General features: G+C 40.5%; 1 pseudogene; it reads right to left on the reverse strand.

The window, feature by feature from the left end:
* Positions 1-684: 684 nt before the first annotated feature.
* Positions 685-18,903, reverse strand: part of LOC109703324 (chromodomain-helicase-DNA-binding protein 1-like) — a 47,298-nt pseudogene continuing 29,079 nt past the window's right edge.

The following is an 18,903-nucleotide window of genomic DNA, read 5'->3' on the forward strand; positions in this document are numbered from 1 at the left end:
TGAATACTCTTCCACATGATGGGAGATGTAGTTCTGAGAGGGAAGTTGCCTCATCCAAGGTTAAGGGAATGTTCCTAGCTGATTTACCTGCAAAGGGCTTGAGGTGTTTTTGTACTCACCATGAGAAAGTCTTTGTTTTCTCCAAACTGTGGATTCCATATTGAGAGATCTTTGGAACAGGATAGAAATGTCATGCCAGTTCAATCTTGAATGAGTGAGGAGGGAATATGGAAGAGAAAAGCAATCTCCAGATCAGAGTACCTTGCCAGGAAGCTGCCACACAAGTTGCTGGAGATTGGAGGGCAAGGGGCCTAGAGGGAGTGCTCACGTGGGCTGACAAATCAGGAAAGACTTGGCTGTGATGTCACAGTTTGCTCACTGCCCCTGGAACTTGGAGAGTCCTGAGGCCACTCCTGCCTGGCCTGTTGCTATGGCAGCCCAGCCAGCCAAGCAGGAAGAACCTGGAGGAGGGTGTCTCTGTCTTGTGTGGAAGACATCTGTTTTACTTGGGGCCTAGGCTGACAGGGCAGGTATTGCAGGAGCATATGGGTGGACCTGAGCACATCAGGATTAGTGGATTCCATTGTAGTGAACAAAAGGCCCTGCATTCAAACCCCAGTTCAAACCAAAAAAAACAAAAAACAAAAAACAAATAAAAATCTCAACTCTGATCCTAAGTGTAGTTTATAATGCAGACCTCCTTTTTCTTATGTTCCACTTCTTTTTCCCTCTTCCTTTTTCTATTAGACTCTTTCTCATGGTTGCTGCTTCTTGACTTTTCTTCCATATGTCCTCCAGTTCTTCTGGGTTCGGTGTGTGCTTCCTTTTGGTGAGCCCCTCCACAAGGACTGGAATAAGAGTCTTAGGAAGAAAAGACCCACAACCAGAAGGTCAGAAACCACCTGTTCCTCTATGAATCTCATTGATCACTGAAGCACTCTGTACAGAAGCAATATACTGAGTATTGCAAAAATCTTGCATCTCCAAACCATCTTGTGTGGTGGGAAATATTGGTAAGACATTTCAATTTACTATCCAGGTGATACATCTCACAGGCAAGATGGCCACTCTGTGCTAAACTCAGCCAAACTTCTGACATGATAGTTACCATTGTTTTGATTAATTTCATTAGGAACAAGGTACTGCAAAATAGTAAAATTTTTCCATGATTAAAAACATACTCTGCACAAAGCCATTTTCAGTTTATCCTATTTTAATTCCAATCTTTCTGCAAATGGATTATATCATTTCTTTGCAAATGGAATAGTTCTACACCATTATTGTGATGATATCTAGCATTTAGTGAGCACATGAAGGCACTAAACTCTGTGAACATTATATATATCATTTATGAGCAATATTCTGTTAATGGCATAGGTTCACCATTCTCAACAGCAGGATTTGATGGTCCCTTCAGGGTGGATAAAAGGAACAAGGAAACTTTTACCTGCATCAAATCACATAATACATTCACCTTGTTTATGTTTTTATGACAACATTTTACATTTTTATGTTAGATTTCAGTTAATATATTACATTCAACAAACATGTACTTACTTGGTCCTAGGAAAAAATTTTTCATTCTCTTAAGAAGACAGTTTGAAAGAATTTATGCTTTTACATAAACTAACAGTTCTTATACTTCCTTTCTTTTAGAGTGACCAGCTCTCTTCATTTGGTATCTTCTGGGGACTCACCAGTTGTTCAAATATTTTTCTGTCTTCCACACTGGGCTCTTTAGAATAGTTTTTGCCTTCAAATAGTTACATGTGGTTTTCTAAGAACATAAAACACAAGGAGAAAGATTACACATTGAAAAATAGATTACTGTTACTCAAAGCAATAACTAGGGTGAGCAAGAGAGCAGCCACACTCTATGTATGCTAAGACCTGCTTGTGACAAAGGGATTTCATTTCATGTCATGCTGACACAAATGGATTTGGGTTCCACATGCAGATCCCATACATTCAGTTTTAAAGGGACAAAACATGCCTTAAAACTCTTTTAGTCCATGTAGATAATTTGTGGATCTCTGCTGACTCTCAAATTTCTCATTCATTCCACAGCTATTCCTCAGCACAAATCTCACTGATTTTAAGTATATATTCTATATATACTTTTAATACTCAATTTTTCACCCTTTTTACAATATTAAAAAGAACAAGTGACAAGTCTATGAGAAAATGAAAAATCACAAACACAATCTCTAGGATTTGCAATATTCTTTACAGATCTCTCGATGTACCTTCATGATCCTCACCTCAATCCTGGCTAACTAACCTCATGTGTGAAAAAGGGAAGCTGAGGCTCACACAGGAATTAAGGGATTCCTAAACTCTCACTGCTAATAAATGGAAAAGGCAGGACTTTCTGATTCCAATTTCAGAGTGCTGTTTTGAGTAAATTACTGTCCACAGAAAAGCATAAATGAAGCAAGCTAGGAAAAAATAATTATGGTAATAAGAATAAGTACAACAGTGTAATCTTCAGTAGCACTTTCTGCTATCAGAGCACTTTCACACCTATCAGCACATTTGATTTTTGCAACTGTTTAAGAGGGTAAAGCAGACATTAGTAGCACCATTTTACAGATAAGGACACAAAGACTCAATGAGGATGAGTGATTTGCCATGAACATGAATCAAGGGATAATCATCCAACACCAACAACCACAGATAGGTAAGATAATGATTTGACAGTGAAGTGTATTTAATTGCATGTTACCAATTAATGTATTTTCACACCATTATGAAATAAGCTATAAGTATGTTTTCTCCAGAGAATATGAGCAAAACATTTTCATTCTCAAGAGTTCAATTGTTTCACACTTATACCCAAGTCTAACCTGCTGTTATTCTAATTGGCATTTGCTAATTAAATCAACAGGGGGCTTCCAGTGAGGCACTCTATCAACAAGTGAGGAAGAAAAAGAGCTCAGAAGTGTCAAATAAGATCAACATATGTAGCTTCATACTGTATAAAGTTCTCGACTTTTAATGTAAACCTGCTTTAAAAAAATGTGGTATTCAAGACAAAGCTCATCAACCAGTCATACTCAAAGCAAGCACCAGGGCCCATCTACCTGCTCACAGCAGAGCTGTCATCAACTACATGGCATTTTAGGAGCATTTACAGTCAGGCAGCCTGAGGATATCAGACAGTTCAGAAAAGCTACTAAAAAGAACAAGAGATTCCAAAACAAGTTTTTAAAAAGAGGGAGAAACAATTGGAGCGGAAAGAGACAATGCAGTGGACAGAAGAATCCTTTTTTAGAAGCTATAATAAAGGTCCTCAGGGAAGATTCAGGGTGAATATTAGGCCCTTGAAATAAGAGTAGGATAAAGTTAAGACAAGCAAAGAACAGGAAAGTGTTTATGAAGAATGTAAATGGGATATTATTATAAAGAACTTAAATATAAAACATGATAGAAGTCAAAGAGCAGTGTCATGTAGAACAATACCAACTGCCTAAATCCCATTTTCTCCAGATATCCCATAAAAACCATACACATCAACAATGTTGACCAAACCATTCCAATCCAGCCCTACTACAAACTTAGGTGTCAGGAAATACTATAAATTTCCATTGGCAGGTAAGTAGAGAAATAAACACCCCAAACCAGCTGAACCATCTGGGAAGGCCACACTAGAATGGTGATTCAGGCAAAGACTGAACAGGAAGAAAAGCAGTGGGGTTGTAATAGTGTCAGACAGATGAAATTCACCCCGCTAAATGAGGGTTTCACCTGCTGGATGACAGCATTTACTACTGAGAAATTAAAAGGAAAGAACTAAAAATAGTTGCAATCAGAAATTTGGGAAAGCACTGGTTTTGAGGGCTGGTGGAGAGACAACTTAGAACGAGGAGACATCCCTTAACATTTTTTTGGCAAAGGTAAAGAAGAAAGCACATCATGGAAATTCCGAGAGCAACAAGAGAAGTCACATCCAGCCTACTCCCACCACAGAAAGAACGCTCCATTTAGCAAAGGCAAAGTTCTTCTCTGCATGGAGGGATAAAGGAATGCTTGAATTAAGAAGCCCAGTGAGATTCTATACTTCTCACCCTCATCCATATGACTCCCTGCTCCTGCTGGCACAGGAAAACAGTCACTTGAAAATAACCAAGAGACACTAGGGAACATCCATGCACAGTTACTTTGATAAAACAAAAAAACATTTCAAATGCAAAATTCAAAAATTCAGAATAGAAAAGGACAAAAAAGCAAAATGTTGACCAAATTCAGAGTAAGAAAAAGACAAAATCACCTTCTTCACACAAGGGGTCCTGTGGAGGTAAATGGCACATGACCCAGCTTGCACTGTGAGTGAGCACACAGTGAGACCTCAACTGACAAAGCAAATCATCCTGCCCAAAAAGGACATAACTAAGTGCAGAAAATCCTTGTAAAGACACAGGCCTGAGAAGATACTTGGAGTGGCACAAAGGTACTCTTTGAGGTTCAGATGAACATAAGCATTAATATAATGATTTTGGTTCAAAGTTCAGCTACAAAGGAACAGTCAGATACTTTTCCAGTTGGTCCAGAAAGAGTTCTTGGACCAAGAAAATCTATTAGAGTATGCCCAAGATAGCATTAGGGCTGGGTCAGAAAAGAGGTCCTGGGCACAGTCTCTCCATGAGACTCATCTCACTCATGCCCTAGTGTGGGGTGACTATGCCATTTGCCCTACCTGGGCACCCAACTCCCTTCCTCTTGCTCTCTGCTCCCACATCCTGTTGCAGGCAGGCAATCAGAGACCCACTGAATTCTGCGGTTTCTCCTAGGTTGGTACTGCCCTCAGAGTAGAGCAGTCTATCCAAGCCAAATTGGAGAATCTACTTAGATTGAATGGAGAGAACAAAAAAGTCCAGTTAGTTTTTATGAAAATAAACATCAGGGTGTGGGTGATTTGTTAAATGGCTAAGAGACTCCAGGTACATTCCTTCCCTGACAGCCTTTCTTCTTCTCCACCAAGATGACAATTACCAGGCGGTTTAAAAATGATGGGTAAGAAAAGAAAATAAAAGATGAACAGAGCTCTTGACTTTGACAGTTCTCCATAACAACAGAAAAATGTATAAGCCTCCATTTGCCAGTAAGAATAACAGTAATTTTCAGCATTTTCCATTAGTACTTCTCACTAACTTTTTCTCACAGGTATTCCCAGCAGCTACAAGAGAAATCAGAGACCCCATTAGCTGCTTTCCTAACTTTTCCACAGCCAAATCTCTTAGAAAGAGGAGGTTCTGCTAAGTACTGTGATTCATCATATGCTGACTCTTCTTCTTTGACAATTTGCTTCCTTTCATAATGCTCTATGGAAATCATCATGACTAAGACAAGAGACAACTCCTGGTTACCAGACCCAAAGGCTATTTCTCAGTCTGAATCTTCTTGACATTCCTAGTAATCATCATCCTGCTCTCTCCCCTTATTCCTCCCTACAATTCCCTCAACCTGTTCCCCCATGGCTATCAGAAACACCCAGAAAGCTTAGATAGCATTTCCTGGCTTTCATTTGCAGCTTCCAACTTTATTCTTCCCTCAGCACAATCTCTGAAATTCTGAGCCAAGTTGGATTCACATTGTGGGTCCTCATCTGTGCCTTGCCCTTTCAGACTGGATTAACCATCTCGAGATTATTTATTTTATAACTTGGAAAGGTTGTGTGAGGTTAGCTCACATAGAATAAGCATACCTGGATGTCTGTAGTTTTGCTATACATAACCAAGGCAACTGGCTTTCTTTGGCATTTAGTTCCAAAAACAGTGGAAAGTCAACTATGTATAACTATTTATGGTAAAGATTAGTCCATACCAGTACCCTCTCTTCAGCCTCCTTATATTTGTACCTTATATTTATTATTGCTCACATAAAATGTGTTGTAGCCATTAAGACACCGCTTGTGTTTTTATGAGAAGCAGTATGTTATAGCAACAAGGCCATGTGGCTGGAGTTTAAAGAGTGCTGAGATTTGGAGTCCTAACCCTGAATGACTTTGGGCTAACTACTTAAGATGAAGATAAAGATAGTGCTACCTCATTCTGTTGTTATTCACTGAAACAACTGGAAAAGAACACTTTAGAAAATATGGAGCACATAGTAAGCACGCTGTAAATGCTCACTCAGTAAATCATCATGTGAAAACAAAATACACAGCCTGCCCTGCCACCATAATGGATGAGCAAGCACAGAATATCACTGTTGGTAGCAATAGAAACGGAAAAAGAAAAAAATTCCACACCTATACCTCTAAGATGGACAGCAAACAAACAAAACAGCATGGTTTACATCTGTTCAATGCCAAAGTGTAAAACAACCATTGGCCTTTGGATATGTGTGAGAAAACTGCTGGTTATTAGGAGTAATTGTAAACTTGGTAATTTGACTACCTGTACCACTGCATAATGCTTCTCTTTCCTATATGTTTATTTGATAAGTTAGTCCTTTTAAAGCCTGGCTTTCCTTGCAAACTTTTCTAAATGAAAGTCTTGCTTTGCCTGTGAGTCTTTCCCAAACAATTGTTTGTATTTCTATTGCATTTTTCTTTCTTTTCTTTTTCTTTTTTTGTCCACATGCTAGACAAATGCTCTACCTAAGCCACACCTCCTTTATGTTGTATTCTTACTACAAACTGTAGTTACTAAAGCCTACATTATACTCACCATCCCAATTCTGCCCTGCCTCCTACACCTCCTCTCTTCCCCATTCTATTCTCAAAACATAGGCTTAAAGGCTTACAGCTGTGTTTGAGGGTATATCTGCTCAGTTGCTCACTTCAAAACAGTAGCCAGCTCCTGTCAGTTCTTCTCTGCAATGTTCCTTACAGCAGACCTTTTCATGCTGCTGCCCTTGCCAGACATTTATTACTTACTTCATGCCAGGATCTTTCCAGAATCCTAGGAGTTGGTCTCTCTGCACCCAGACTTTCAAAAGGACCTGGATATATTATACCACAGGATCTAATTTTAACTCAAGGGCTGCTATATAATAACTGTAAGCCTCTTCCAAAAGGGAGCTCTCTCTAGAATCATCCAAGACATCGTTTGGCTCCTATCTAAGTTTCTCTTCCTCAAGCAATTAACTGTGATTCTTTCATCCCTTTTTCCAATGGCACCGTTTTGAATTACTGATCTTGTTTGCCTTCTTTGAGTATGATGTGAGTGGCATAAATCACTGATCAAAGGACCTGGGATTAAGAAAGATATATGGAATTAAATGCCACTGATTATGTCAAGTTCTGTTTTTAAATTTAATTCTCTTAACTGCCTCATAAAGTAAAAAGTGGCATCCTCATTTTTATAAAAGCAAAAAAAAGCAGTTCTAAAAGATTAAGCTATCTGTTGGAAATCCAGGTGTGATGATTCACTTTCATAACTCCTGTTATTTGGGAGGTGGAGGCAAGATCATGAGTTTGGGGCCAGCCTGGACAAAGTTAGTAACACCCTATCTCCAAAACAAAATAAATGGCTGGGTGATGCAGTTCAGTGGTATTGTGCTTGCCTAGCATGTGCTAGACCCTAAATTCAATACCCAGAAACACAAAAAAGTTTAATAAATAAAAACAAAAGGGGGGCATGGTTCAAGTGGAAGACTGCTAGCCGAACATGCACAAGGATCTGGGTTCAATTCCTAGTACTGACAAAAAAAGTACCTACTTAAGGTCACATAGTCAATGAGTGATAAGGCTTGGATTTGAATACAGGCTAGATGTCTCGAAGCCAGTTCACTTTATTCTATAATCTACTGCCCATGCACCACTCTCATTTTACCTCCTCCAGCACCCTGCATGTGTCAGTACTATAGTGGTTATGAGTTAGGTCAGGGAATGAATGTGTAGTTGAGAAGAGTGGGTGGTTAATGCTGACACATTCCACTTACATCCTCACTCAGAGAGCACTGGACACAAAGCAAAGCTTTCCTAAGTAGAACTATGTATTCTACATGGAAGTCAGCATCAGCTGAAGGTTTCTGGGGTCCCAGAGTAAAATGGCCGGCTTCTATGATCATGTTCGTCAGCTGCAGTTTAGAGGCGTTTTCCTATAGATGATTTGTTTCATGGTGTCTCAGCCAATTAGCTGAATAACTTTAACAGACCTGTACATAAGACAAATGACAGCAGTTGTGATAAGCATCTTCAAAGCTGGGGAAAAGTGTACGAGGTAGGTACACCTAACAGGAAGCCAAACTAAATATCACACACACACACACACACACACACACACACACACAGAGAGAGAGAGTACAATTAAAAGGATATGCTTAGACTAGGGCTGTAACTCAGTAATAGATAGCACACGCAATGCCTTGGGTTTCATCTTCAACACCAAAAGAAAGACACTGTGTCATTTAGACCTGAGCATTTGCTAGAAGGAAGTGGTCTCAAATTCTCTCTGAATTCTCCAAAAAGTCAAGGAGAGGATGAGGAAGTGATCAAACTGGGATACCTCAACACTGGCTAAGGAAAATCCCTAGCAGATACATATTGTCCTCAGGTCAAAAACAACCATCTTTTTAGTGAAGTTTCAAAACATCTTTTAGCCCACTTTTTAATTGAGTTAATCCCTAACTCAAGAAGCATCCTTCTTAATAAGTTAATTCCATTTATAATTTGATCTTTATCTAATAAAGTAAGTTGGGACTAATAATGTGACCCACCCAACACAACTCCAGGAGTCAGCAGCAAAGCTGGGACGAGGCCTCTTGGTCTCTCAACTCCCTGTTTGGTGCTGTCACCAGGACCCCAACCCAGGCAAGCCAAGGAGGAAAGAAAATGATTCTCACTTGTTCTGCCAATCTGGTAAGCCCTGGCAGCTCCTTGCAAGTAATTCTGAGGATTAAAATCACTGTTAGAAAAAATAATGGTATCTGCTGCCAATAGGGTCATGCCAACTCCAATTAAATCAAGGCAAAAACTAGTGTGAGCAGCATCACAGAGATGAGGAACTGGGAAACAGACACAAGGCTAGGCTACTAAACTGAAATTAGCCAAACAGACTAACAGACTGGCTTCATCTTTCAAACACCCCATTACCAACTCCAGAGTCCAGTGGTGGTCAGACCTGGTCCCTGACTTCACATTGTCTGAGTGGGGAACATTTATTTACTGAGTATAAAAGAATGAGGAGAGTGGGGGACAATAGCAAAAGAAGATACTTAAGTTAGTGCAGTGAAGTTACTTTAAATCTCTGCTTAAAAACCTCATTGAATTTTGCTTAGTATAGTCTTTCAAAATGCTCTTTCAGAAAACAGCTCTACACATGAGAGGCCTGCTGTGGGCATTAGTGAGAGAAGAGCACTTGATCCCACTTATGAGCTAACAAGCAGAGAGGATGACTCACTCTCTAGCAGAGTGGGAAACAACCTCCCTCTGACTGGAGAAAACCTAGAAAGTCTTTCTGTACTCATGTCCTCATTAATCAAAGGCAATACAGCACACCAACTCAAGACAAAAACAGAACATGCAACAACCTCTCGTCTTTCTTCAGTACTGCAGGACAAGGGCTGAGGAAGGACTGGTTGCAGGACTTAAGAGAACCACAAAGGCAAATTACAACTTTCTCTTTCACTAATGTGAAAACCATTACAAAATGGACTCACTCTTGCCACGGTTATTAAAACTCATTGCTAAAACAAGAGAACCTACAAGGGCTTGTTCAAGGACCTGAATTAAGGACTAACTTTGAAGACTACTCACAGCTGGATCTCAAGATAAGTTATGCAAGAGCATTCTCATTAAAGCCTTCATCTAATAGTAAAGTTGGAATAGATAATAATGACTGAGTACTGAAATGCTAAGTTATACCCAACAAAGATAGCTACACACATGCTTTATTTGCTGTGTGCCAACTGCTGTTCTGACACTTTGCATATATTAACTCTTCTACTCCTCATACAACCCTGAGTACTCACACCATTTTGTATATATTGAAATGGAAAAAGAGGTCAAGGGACTTATTTGAAGTTGCACAGCTAGAAGATGAAAGAGCTAGGATTCAGTCCCCCATGATCTGGCTCCTATTCATTCATTCATTCTTTCTTTCATTTATTCATTGAATTAAGGTCTCCTTAATATGTTGACCAGGTTGGCCTCAAACTCTTGGGCTCAAACTATCTGGAACTACAGGTCACATACCACACCTGGCTCCAGAACCTGTATTTTCATCTGTTATACTGTAATACTTCCCAGGCACTTATTTCACTTAAGAATGTCCTCCATAAAAATTATCTTCTTCTAATGGGCACAGTGGCTCATGCCTGTAATGCCAGGTACTTGGGAGTCAGAGATCATGAGGACTGCAATTTGAGGCTAGCTTGGACAAAAAGGTTGTGAGATTCAATATTAATTTATAAGCCAGACATGATGGCTGTGATTCCCAGAATAAAGGAGAACATGGGTAGGAGAATCATGTTCTGAGGCCAGCCCAGGGAAAAAACATGAGACACTACCTGAAAAATATTTAAAATAAAAAGGGATGATGGTGTTGCTCAAGTAGTAGAGCACCTGCCTACCCAGTGTGAGGCCCTGAGTTCAAACGCCAGGACTGCAAAAAAATCCGGCCCTTCATCATTACAGATGATTTTAAAAATAATTATTATTATTTTTGGTGCTGGGGATTGAACCCAGGGCCTTGCACACACTATGCAAGCATTATATCACTGAGCTATACCTCCAGCTCTCGGGTGTTTTGTTTGGAAGGAATTCATGAGCTGTCATTGCCACCTGGTAGCAATAATGACTCAATCACAGAAATATTTGAAAGTTGGAAGGAAAGCTGTTAAATATAAAAGTGTGCAAAACTGTAGCAAAAACATGATAGCAAACATGGCAGTGTTGTGGAAAAAGTTAATATCTAGGACTGTTTCAGATCCTATGGGATCTACACTAAGTCCCCACATATATTAACTGAAAAGCAGAGACTTCTTTCTTCCCAACTTCAAACATTTTGAACACAATACTGTTCTCTCAGGCAGAGCTCTTTAAAGCACAAGTGGAAATGATTTCTCAATGCTATGATGCAGTTTCCCTGATTCTTAATACTCCCTTGAGACAGCAGATCACATGAATGGTGGCTAAGATGCAGGTTGTTGTCTGTGACCTTAGAAGAATATGAGGCCAAATGAATCCGGTATCTTACATTATTATCTTTTTAGAGAGGTAAGACATACACTGATGATCTTATGGTTAAGGATTATATCTAAAACTTCTTTTATATACTCTTACAGTTCTAAGCCCTGAATAAATGCTTCTTAAATAAGACTGAACTCTCTTTTCATTGAGATATTGATCGCTCTTTAATATGCAACACACATTCCTTTTCTGTCCATTGTCTACTCCACCAGGATTTAGGCAAAAGTAAAACAATGAAACTAAGATTATGAGTTCAAAACTTAATTTAAGCACTCTACTCAATCCAGGATGTAAGAAAAATTTCATTTCCCAAAATTGATTTCAAATTATTTGATAGTACATAAAAGCACTCTATAACTATTACATGGAGGATCACAAATTTCATGTATAGCATTTATGATTTAAGTTGCATAGAAACACAGTTATAAATAATTCTAAATAGCTGGAAGTTTCATTGCAATCACATTTTAAACAACAAAAATATCTGTTTAGCTTGTAAAACACTATTCCCAGGGCACTTCTGGAGGAAGAGTAAGTAGCAAAGAGGCCTCCATATTTACTGAATTCATGGTGGAAGCAATTCACTGCTAGGGATAAACTCAAAGGAATGTAAGTCAGCTTACAATAAAGACACCTGCACACCCATGTTTATCGCAGCACTATTAGTAATCACTAAGTTATGGAAACAGCTAAGATGCCCCACTACTGATTAGGAATTAAGAAAATGTGGCATTTATGTACAATGAAATTTTATGCAGCCATAAAGAATGAAATTTCATTGTTTGCAAGTAAGTGGATGGAACTGAAGAACATCATCTTAACTGAAGTTAGTCACATTCAGAAAGCCAAGAGCTGCACATTTTCTCTCATATGTGGAATACAGACCCAATACAAATACAAGAAATATTATGAAAAACAGGTCACACAAAAGGGAGGTCACTAACAAGAGAGGGAGTGTAAAAGAAGGAAATTAAGAAAGTGAATGTTAGGAAAAATGCCTCTCACAAAGAAAGCTCACAAGAAAAGTCTAAAGTCCATAGAGCAAAGTTTAATGGCAGTCCAAAACTGCCAGGTTGGCTGAGGAAAAGATGGCACAGCAGTGAACCTGGGTGAGGAGTGGCTTTTATAGAAGGGGAGGTTAAGGAAGTTAGCTCATGTGCAGTAGTCTCTGGCAGGGGTGGGGCTGTCTTACAGGAGGGAATTTGTTAAGGGGCAGGGCTGCAATTTTGGCCAATTAACAAAATGGCAATATTATTACTCTATCATTCCCCCATTTTGTCTTTAATAATGTAGAGGTTAGAGCCTGAGGATCAGGAATTGGGGTGAAGCCTCAGTCTCTTTACCTGCCTCCTACTGGCAGGGGGCATTGTATAGGGCAGGATCCTCAGGCTCCTGCATCCTGGTGGGGGCCCACATAGCAGTCCTCTGGATGGTTTTAGAGAGGTTGATATCCCGGAAGGTACAACTGGCTAAACTTTTGATTAGCTATAGCAGACATGTAGTATGATACAGGGGAGGAAGCTTAAGAATAGGAGAACAAGAAACATAGGCATTAGGATGGGCATTGGTCAGGAGAACCACTGTGAAATGTTCCCTACACATTTTCAAGAGTCCTCCAATTCCCTTCTCCATTTTTCTAACTGTTCTTTGGGAGCTGTCACCACTGAGGGATCCCATTGATCTTGACAGTAGTGGGGGTCATGAGAATGACCAGATGAGGGCTGGTCCACTGAAGTTTCAATGGAGAGAGTAGAAGATCCTTTAAGAGAACAAGATCCCCTGCTTTAGCAGAAATTGTTATAGGGTGGGGCAGGATCTGGTCTGAATTCTCTCCAAGAATTTCCCTGAGAAGGTTAAGATGAGGTAGGTAGTCAGCTAGAGGAGAGTCTGTTGGAGGCAAGTTTTCTAAGAGAAATGGGTGGCCATGCACTATTTAAGACCCAAATAGGAATATTAGGAGTAGCATAAAAAAGTGTCTGCTAAGGGTCTGCATACCCAGGGATCTAAATTCTGTAAAATCCTGTAACTCCCAGGAAAGCTCTAAACTACCTATGGTATGGGGGAGTGGGAATTGGAAGATTGGGTTGATGCACTCATGACTCAGGGAATGAGTCTGTCCCTTTAAGAACACACTTAGATAGGTGACCTGAGGGAGACATAATTGAGCCTTCTCTTTAGAGACTTTGTATTCCCAGAGGCCAGAAAGTTTTAAAAGGGAATCAGTTGCACTGCAGATAATGGGCTTTGTGGCTCTGCATTGAAGAAGGGTGACCTCTGGGTAGTGCCAATCTAATAAGTCTCTGGTTAGGGCCTGTCCACAAAGATGAGGGCTGTCTTTAAATTCTTGTGGCAAAACTGTCTAGGTTAGTTGCTGTGAAGCGTTTGTCGGACCTTTAAAGGCAAATAGAGTCTGACTGTCATTACGCAGGTTAAATGCAACACTTTTGGATAAAAGAGAGATTTAGTGCATTATTTTACATAAACTGACACTTTCAACTCTATAAATGTTTGTACCATATTTAGATATAGTCTAGACACCAAACACAGTTATAAGGTGGTCATTTAAGAGACCCTTGCATGAGCAAATACATGAACTCTGATGTAGTAGTACTTAAAGTTTGACAAGATCAACAGAATACACAAATAATTTCTTTGATAAAATCTTTTTCTGTAATAGTTTTTTGTAGATGTTATGCAGAGCAGAACAATATTGATAACCTTTATTATTTTATAGAAATAGAAAATTTGATTTTAGTTGGACATGACCCAAAAAATCTTTTAGGCAACTCTTAGATTATATTCGACTTTAACTTTATCACACGTGGAAGCTTTTTATTATACACTTTTAAAACTTACTCAGTCCTTTATATTACATACTAAACCCTTTGATGCCTTGTCTTTATCCCTCCTATTTGAAACAATCTTTAGGATAAACCCTTTTTTACAAAATCCTTTCTCATCTAAAAACATTTCTTTTCCTTTAACTTCTCAAAAAATACATTCACTACCTGTCTATATCCTTTCCAGTTGTTTACTTTGTAACTTGTATTTTAAAATTAACTTTTATAAAAATTTTAATTTGTTTTTTTTTTTTTTCTTTTATTATTCATATGTGCATACAAGGCTTGGTTTATTTCTCTCCCCTGCCCCCACCCCCTCCCTTACCACCCACTCCACCCCCTCCCGCTCCCCCCCTCAATACCCAGCAGAAACTATTTTGCCCTTATCTCTAATTTTGTTGTAGAGAGAGTATAAGCAATAATAGGAAGGAACAAGGGGTTTTGCTGGTTGAGATAAAGATAGCTATACAGGGCATTGACTCACATTGATTTCCTGTGCGTGGGGGTTACCTTCTAGGTTAATTCTTTTTGATCTAACCTTTTCTCTAGTACTTGGTCCCCTTTTCCTATTGGCCTCAGTTGCTTTAAGGTATCTGCTTTAGTTTCTCTGCATTAAGGGCAACAAATGTGGACTTTGTAACTTGTATTTTAAAATTAACTTTTATAAAAATTTTAATTTGTTATGTGGATTGGAGTAACTAATTAGTAGCCCTTGTTGTTTTAAGGAATTTATGATAGGCATAAGGCCTCATTGTCCCTCAGGCTTGAGGGATATTGTATTGGGTTTGGAAACTGTGAGGGATTTTTGAGTTTTATTTGAATGGGGAGAGCCATCCAGGCTCACCCTACACTCATCTCATCAGTCCACATTGTGGAATCTATTTGTTCCTGCAGGAGGGGGCAGCATAAATAGCTGCCTGGAAGGACAAGAAATTGGGTTTAAGTTGTGATCATAAATCTTGTCCCAGCAGGGACATTGGAGTTTTAGGTACTATGAGGAAAGAGTGACAGAAGAGGAGGTCTCCCCAAGAGCAGGCCAGAGGCCACGTAAACTAGCACTCTAGGGGCTGGCCAGATTTGCCCCAAACAATAACTTTTGTCATTGGACCAGGGTAAAATAGAGAAATGAGCTCTACTGTCTAGCTGGAAAATGAGCTTTTTTTGTCATAATGGCTACCATGAGGCTCCTCATCATCAATGCCAGGAAGTGGAGTGTGGACAGGGGGTTGGGACCCATCAATCCATAGGAGGTGGCTTCTTGCTTTCCATCTGGAGATGGAGGCACTTAGACCTCCAGTGGTTATATTTGCAGAGAGGGCAGGGTCCTGGTTGGGGGCAGGGCTGTCTCCTGGGCTGTCCCCCTTAAGCATTCTCTGCAGAATTGTCCCTCCTGTCCATTATGGTAGATGTAAGCCCCAGTCGGGTGGGGGCAGCAATGAGGTCTTGTCTCTTATTCTTCTCTCTGTTAGTAATGTCCCAGTTATAACATGGCTAGTTGTGTTAGTTGATCCAATGACTTTTCTCCTTAAGCCACAGACTGAGTTTTCTACAAATATCTAGGGATGACTGTTAGAAATTTATCTCTGAGGAGAACCTCTCTCACCTGTGACTCTGGGACCATCATGGTATGTTTTCTGATAGCATCCTTAAGATGTTATAGAAAGGTAAGGGGATTTTCTTTAGGGTGATGCTGTAAAGCAAATTTGTTATTTTACATTGACACCTGGCACTCTGGAGAGCAGGTCTCTGAACAGTTCTGGGCCTCAGTTTCCTCACTTGAAGAATGAGGGATCTGGTCTAGGTTAAACTACTTTCTTCCACTATGAGATGGCTGAACTGGCATTAACACCATTTATCCTCTTCATCATCTTTTTTTGATTTAGTAATGTTGGGGAATTGAACCCAGGGCTTTGCACATGCTGGGCAGACATTCTCCAATTGAGCTACATCTCTATCCCCAAATATATATATATTTTTTTCTTTTATAGAAAAAGTCTAATTGGAGTATGGTATTGTAATTTAAGCAACCCTGTGAAGGCCACTTCTTTTAGTCACCCAAGGCATATTGAGGCCAGGCCTCAGTACAAAGCTTTTAACATCTACAGGCCAGAAGACTAGAAGGTGCATCTTCCATCTAGAAAGAACAAAACGTTAGGATCCTGTCTTTCAGTTAACAGCAGGCAGCCTCTTTAATAAAGTCTACTTTTTAAATAAAGGAATAAATCATGTGTAAAGTTAGAGAAGGGCATTTAGAGGGCATTTTGGGTCAATAATAGTACCATATGAGACAAGTAGTGTTAATATTTGGAGGGAAAAATTTATGTTGAGGCCAAAGGTATAGAAAATTTTAAATGAGAAGTTTAGAGACCACAATAATGTCCATTTTGCTATTTCTGAAACTATAACCTTGAGCTAACAATTGGCTTACAAGGGCTGGGTCTGATGCCCCGAGGTGTGAGGTGGGGCTAGGAGGAGGGCTTGTACAAGGTGCCACTCCCTCCACACACACCTGGCACAAATGGCCCTGACAGCCTAGGCCTGATCCTGTGGCCTTTCGCCCCTCCCCCCTTCCTGTGTACTCTGTGCATTTTTATTCTAGGGGAAGTGGCAGTGGGGCTGCAGCCATTGCCATGTGTGCCTGGCAGCCCAGGATGTGCTGGGTCCTCTCTATGTATTTTCTTAGCTATGGCAGGCGTTTTTGCTATGTCTAGGAGCCAGCATCCCTGAGCAAAAGCATGCCTGTTTGCTTTCCCTCCTCTCCTTTTGGGGGCAGAGTTATGGTGTGAGCTTGGCAGCTGCAGCTTTTTGTAAGTGCTTTTGTAAAGCAGCTGATTTAAAGTTACTTTAGATTGAGAGGCCTGGCAAACTAGTTGGAATAACTAAAGTCTTAAAGTACCATGCTACAGGTTTTTCATGGGAGGCAGGGTCCCAGTTAGCCCAGGGAGGGGAAGGCATACAGAGACAAAGGACATGTGGTGAGACAATGGAGGAACCAGAAAAAGTGTCCTGACATCTTATGTAAGGGAGGGGAAGATAGATCCTGGAGGCATGACACATGCCTGAGGGATTAACCATCACCTGCACCTGTAGGTTGTTCCCATTGACTAGTACTGGAACACTTTCAGCAAAATGAAACTTCCACTCTCTGGTCACTGTCTCAGGAAAAAGGGCATTAGATGGGGGGGAAGAGAAGCAGTCGTCAGATGACATAATCAAATAGGACTCCAACAATGTAGCATGAGGAATACCTGAATAAATCTGGGGCTTGGTGTCAGCCCACAGGAAGGGAGCATGAGCTCTCCCAGAGCTGGAATCTCCTTGAGGCCAGAGTTGTCAAGAATTGGCTTTCTTAACTCTATTACAGGGAAAGATTTTCAGGAAGATAGGAGGAGATAGGCATGGTAAGCAGGGCAAGAAGTCTGTTTACATGGGGAAGGAGGAGGTTTGGGAGAGGAATTTGTTGATTTAGAAACTAGTTTACAGGCTAATAGAATCCGTGCAGGGGAACAGAAAGTACAGAGGGAGGGTTTGATGCAGAGATAGGGAAAGGATTGGATGTAGGAAAGTTCCTTCCATTTACCAGCACACTCACAGAGATTGTATAAATCCCTTAAAATATTGGGATTGAAAGTGTCATTAAGTGGCCATTTGGAGACACTGTCTAATGGGTATTGGGTCCAGGTCTGATTACAGAGAAAAATGAGCTTTCATGGCTTAAGATTAGGCATTAGGCAGAGGGACCCAGGGTTGGCCAGGAGACATCTCAGTGGGGAGTCTGAAGGAATTTGGGATGGTCCAACTCCCATGGTGAGGCCTGACCTGAGGAGAGATATGGTGGGTTCCCTGAAATATCAGGTCCTCAGGAGAGAGAGAGAAATGTGGAACACTCAGAGGGAATGTCTTCACCATGGGGGGTCCAGAGTCCCTAGTGGGGAACCTGGTTCCCAGGGATGAGAGTGAGCTGTGACCTAGCGCTAGGTTTTTGAGGAAATGAGAGATAGAGACCACAACTCAGTGTGCAAAGAGGACTCACCAAGAGAGAGAGGACCTTGAGGGAAGATTGGCCAGTGGTGGATGGCAGTTAGAGGCATGCTGGGGTGAAGGAACTTCTCTGTGAGCTCGTGAGAGAATGGCATTTTGTTTTTAGGATTGGGAGTCCCAGTAAAGCAGCTCAGATCCCAGAGGAAGGGAATGGGAGTTGAGAGAGAGAGAGAGAGAGAGGGATGGGGTGGGGGAGGCCAGGAGACCAAGGTCAGTGCTGGGAATGGACCACGATCCGAGACACAGCACCAAATGTTAGGAAAAACACCACTCACAAAGAAAGCTCATGAGAAAAGTCTCACATCAATAAAGCAAAATTTAATGGCAGTCCCAAACTGCCAAGCTGGCCGGGAAAAAGATGGCACAGCAGCCAACCTGGGTGAGGAGTGGCTTTTATAGAAGGGGGAGGTTAAGGAAATAGCACAAGTGCAGTAGTCTCTGGCAGGGGTGGGGCTGTCTTACAGCACAGGTATTTCTGTTAAGGGGTAGGGCTGCCATTTTGGCCGAGTCACAAAATGGCAATATTATTACTCTCTCAGTGAATATAGTTGATATACTTCCTCTACAAGAATGAATATAGAATTTTTATACCTGTTGAAATCACCATAAAAATGGGACTAGGATAGAAAGGAGAAAAATAGGGGGGATGAATGAATTCAGTTTGCAACACAAATATATATGGCAATGTTACAATGAAATACCCTGTACAACTATCTTAAATAAACAAAAAGGTTTTTTTTTTTTCAAAAATGGAGACCAGGAAGGCAAAATAGGTCCTGTCTTAGGGGCTGGCAATAGTGGAAGGGGGGAGGATATAAGGAAAGGGTATAGGAGGGTGAATATGGTAGAAATATTATGAACTCATATATGTCAAAGGAAAGACAA

This window comes from Castor canadensis, chromosome 18 (genome assembly GCF_047511655.1).
Source record: "Castor canadensis chromosome 18, mCasCan1.hap1v2, whole genome shotgun sequence".
NCBI classification, from domain to species: Eukaryota; Metazoa; Chordata; class Mammalia; order Rodentia; family Castoridae; genus Castor; species Castor canadensis.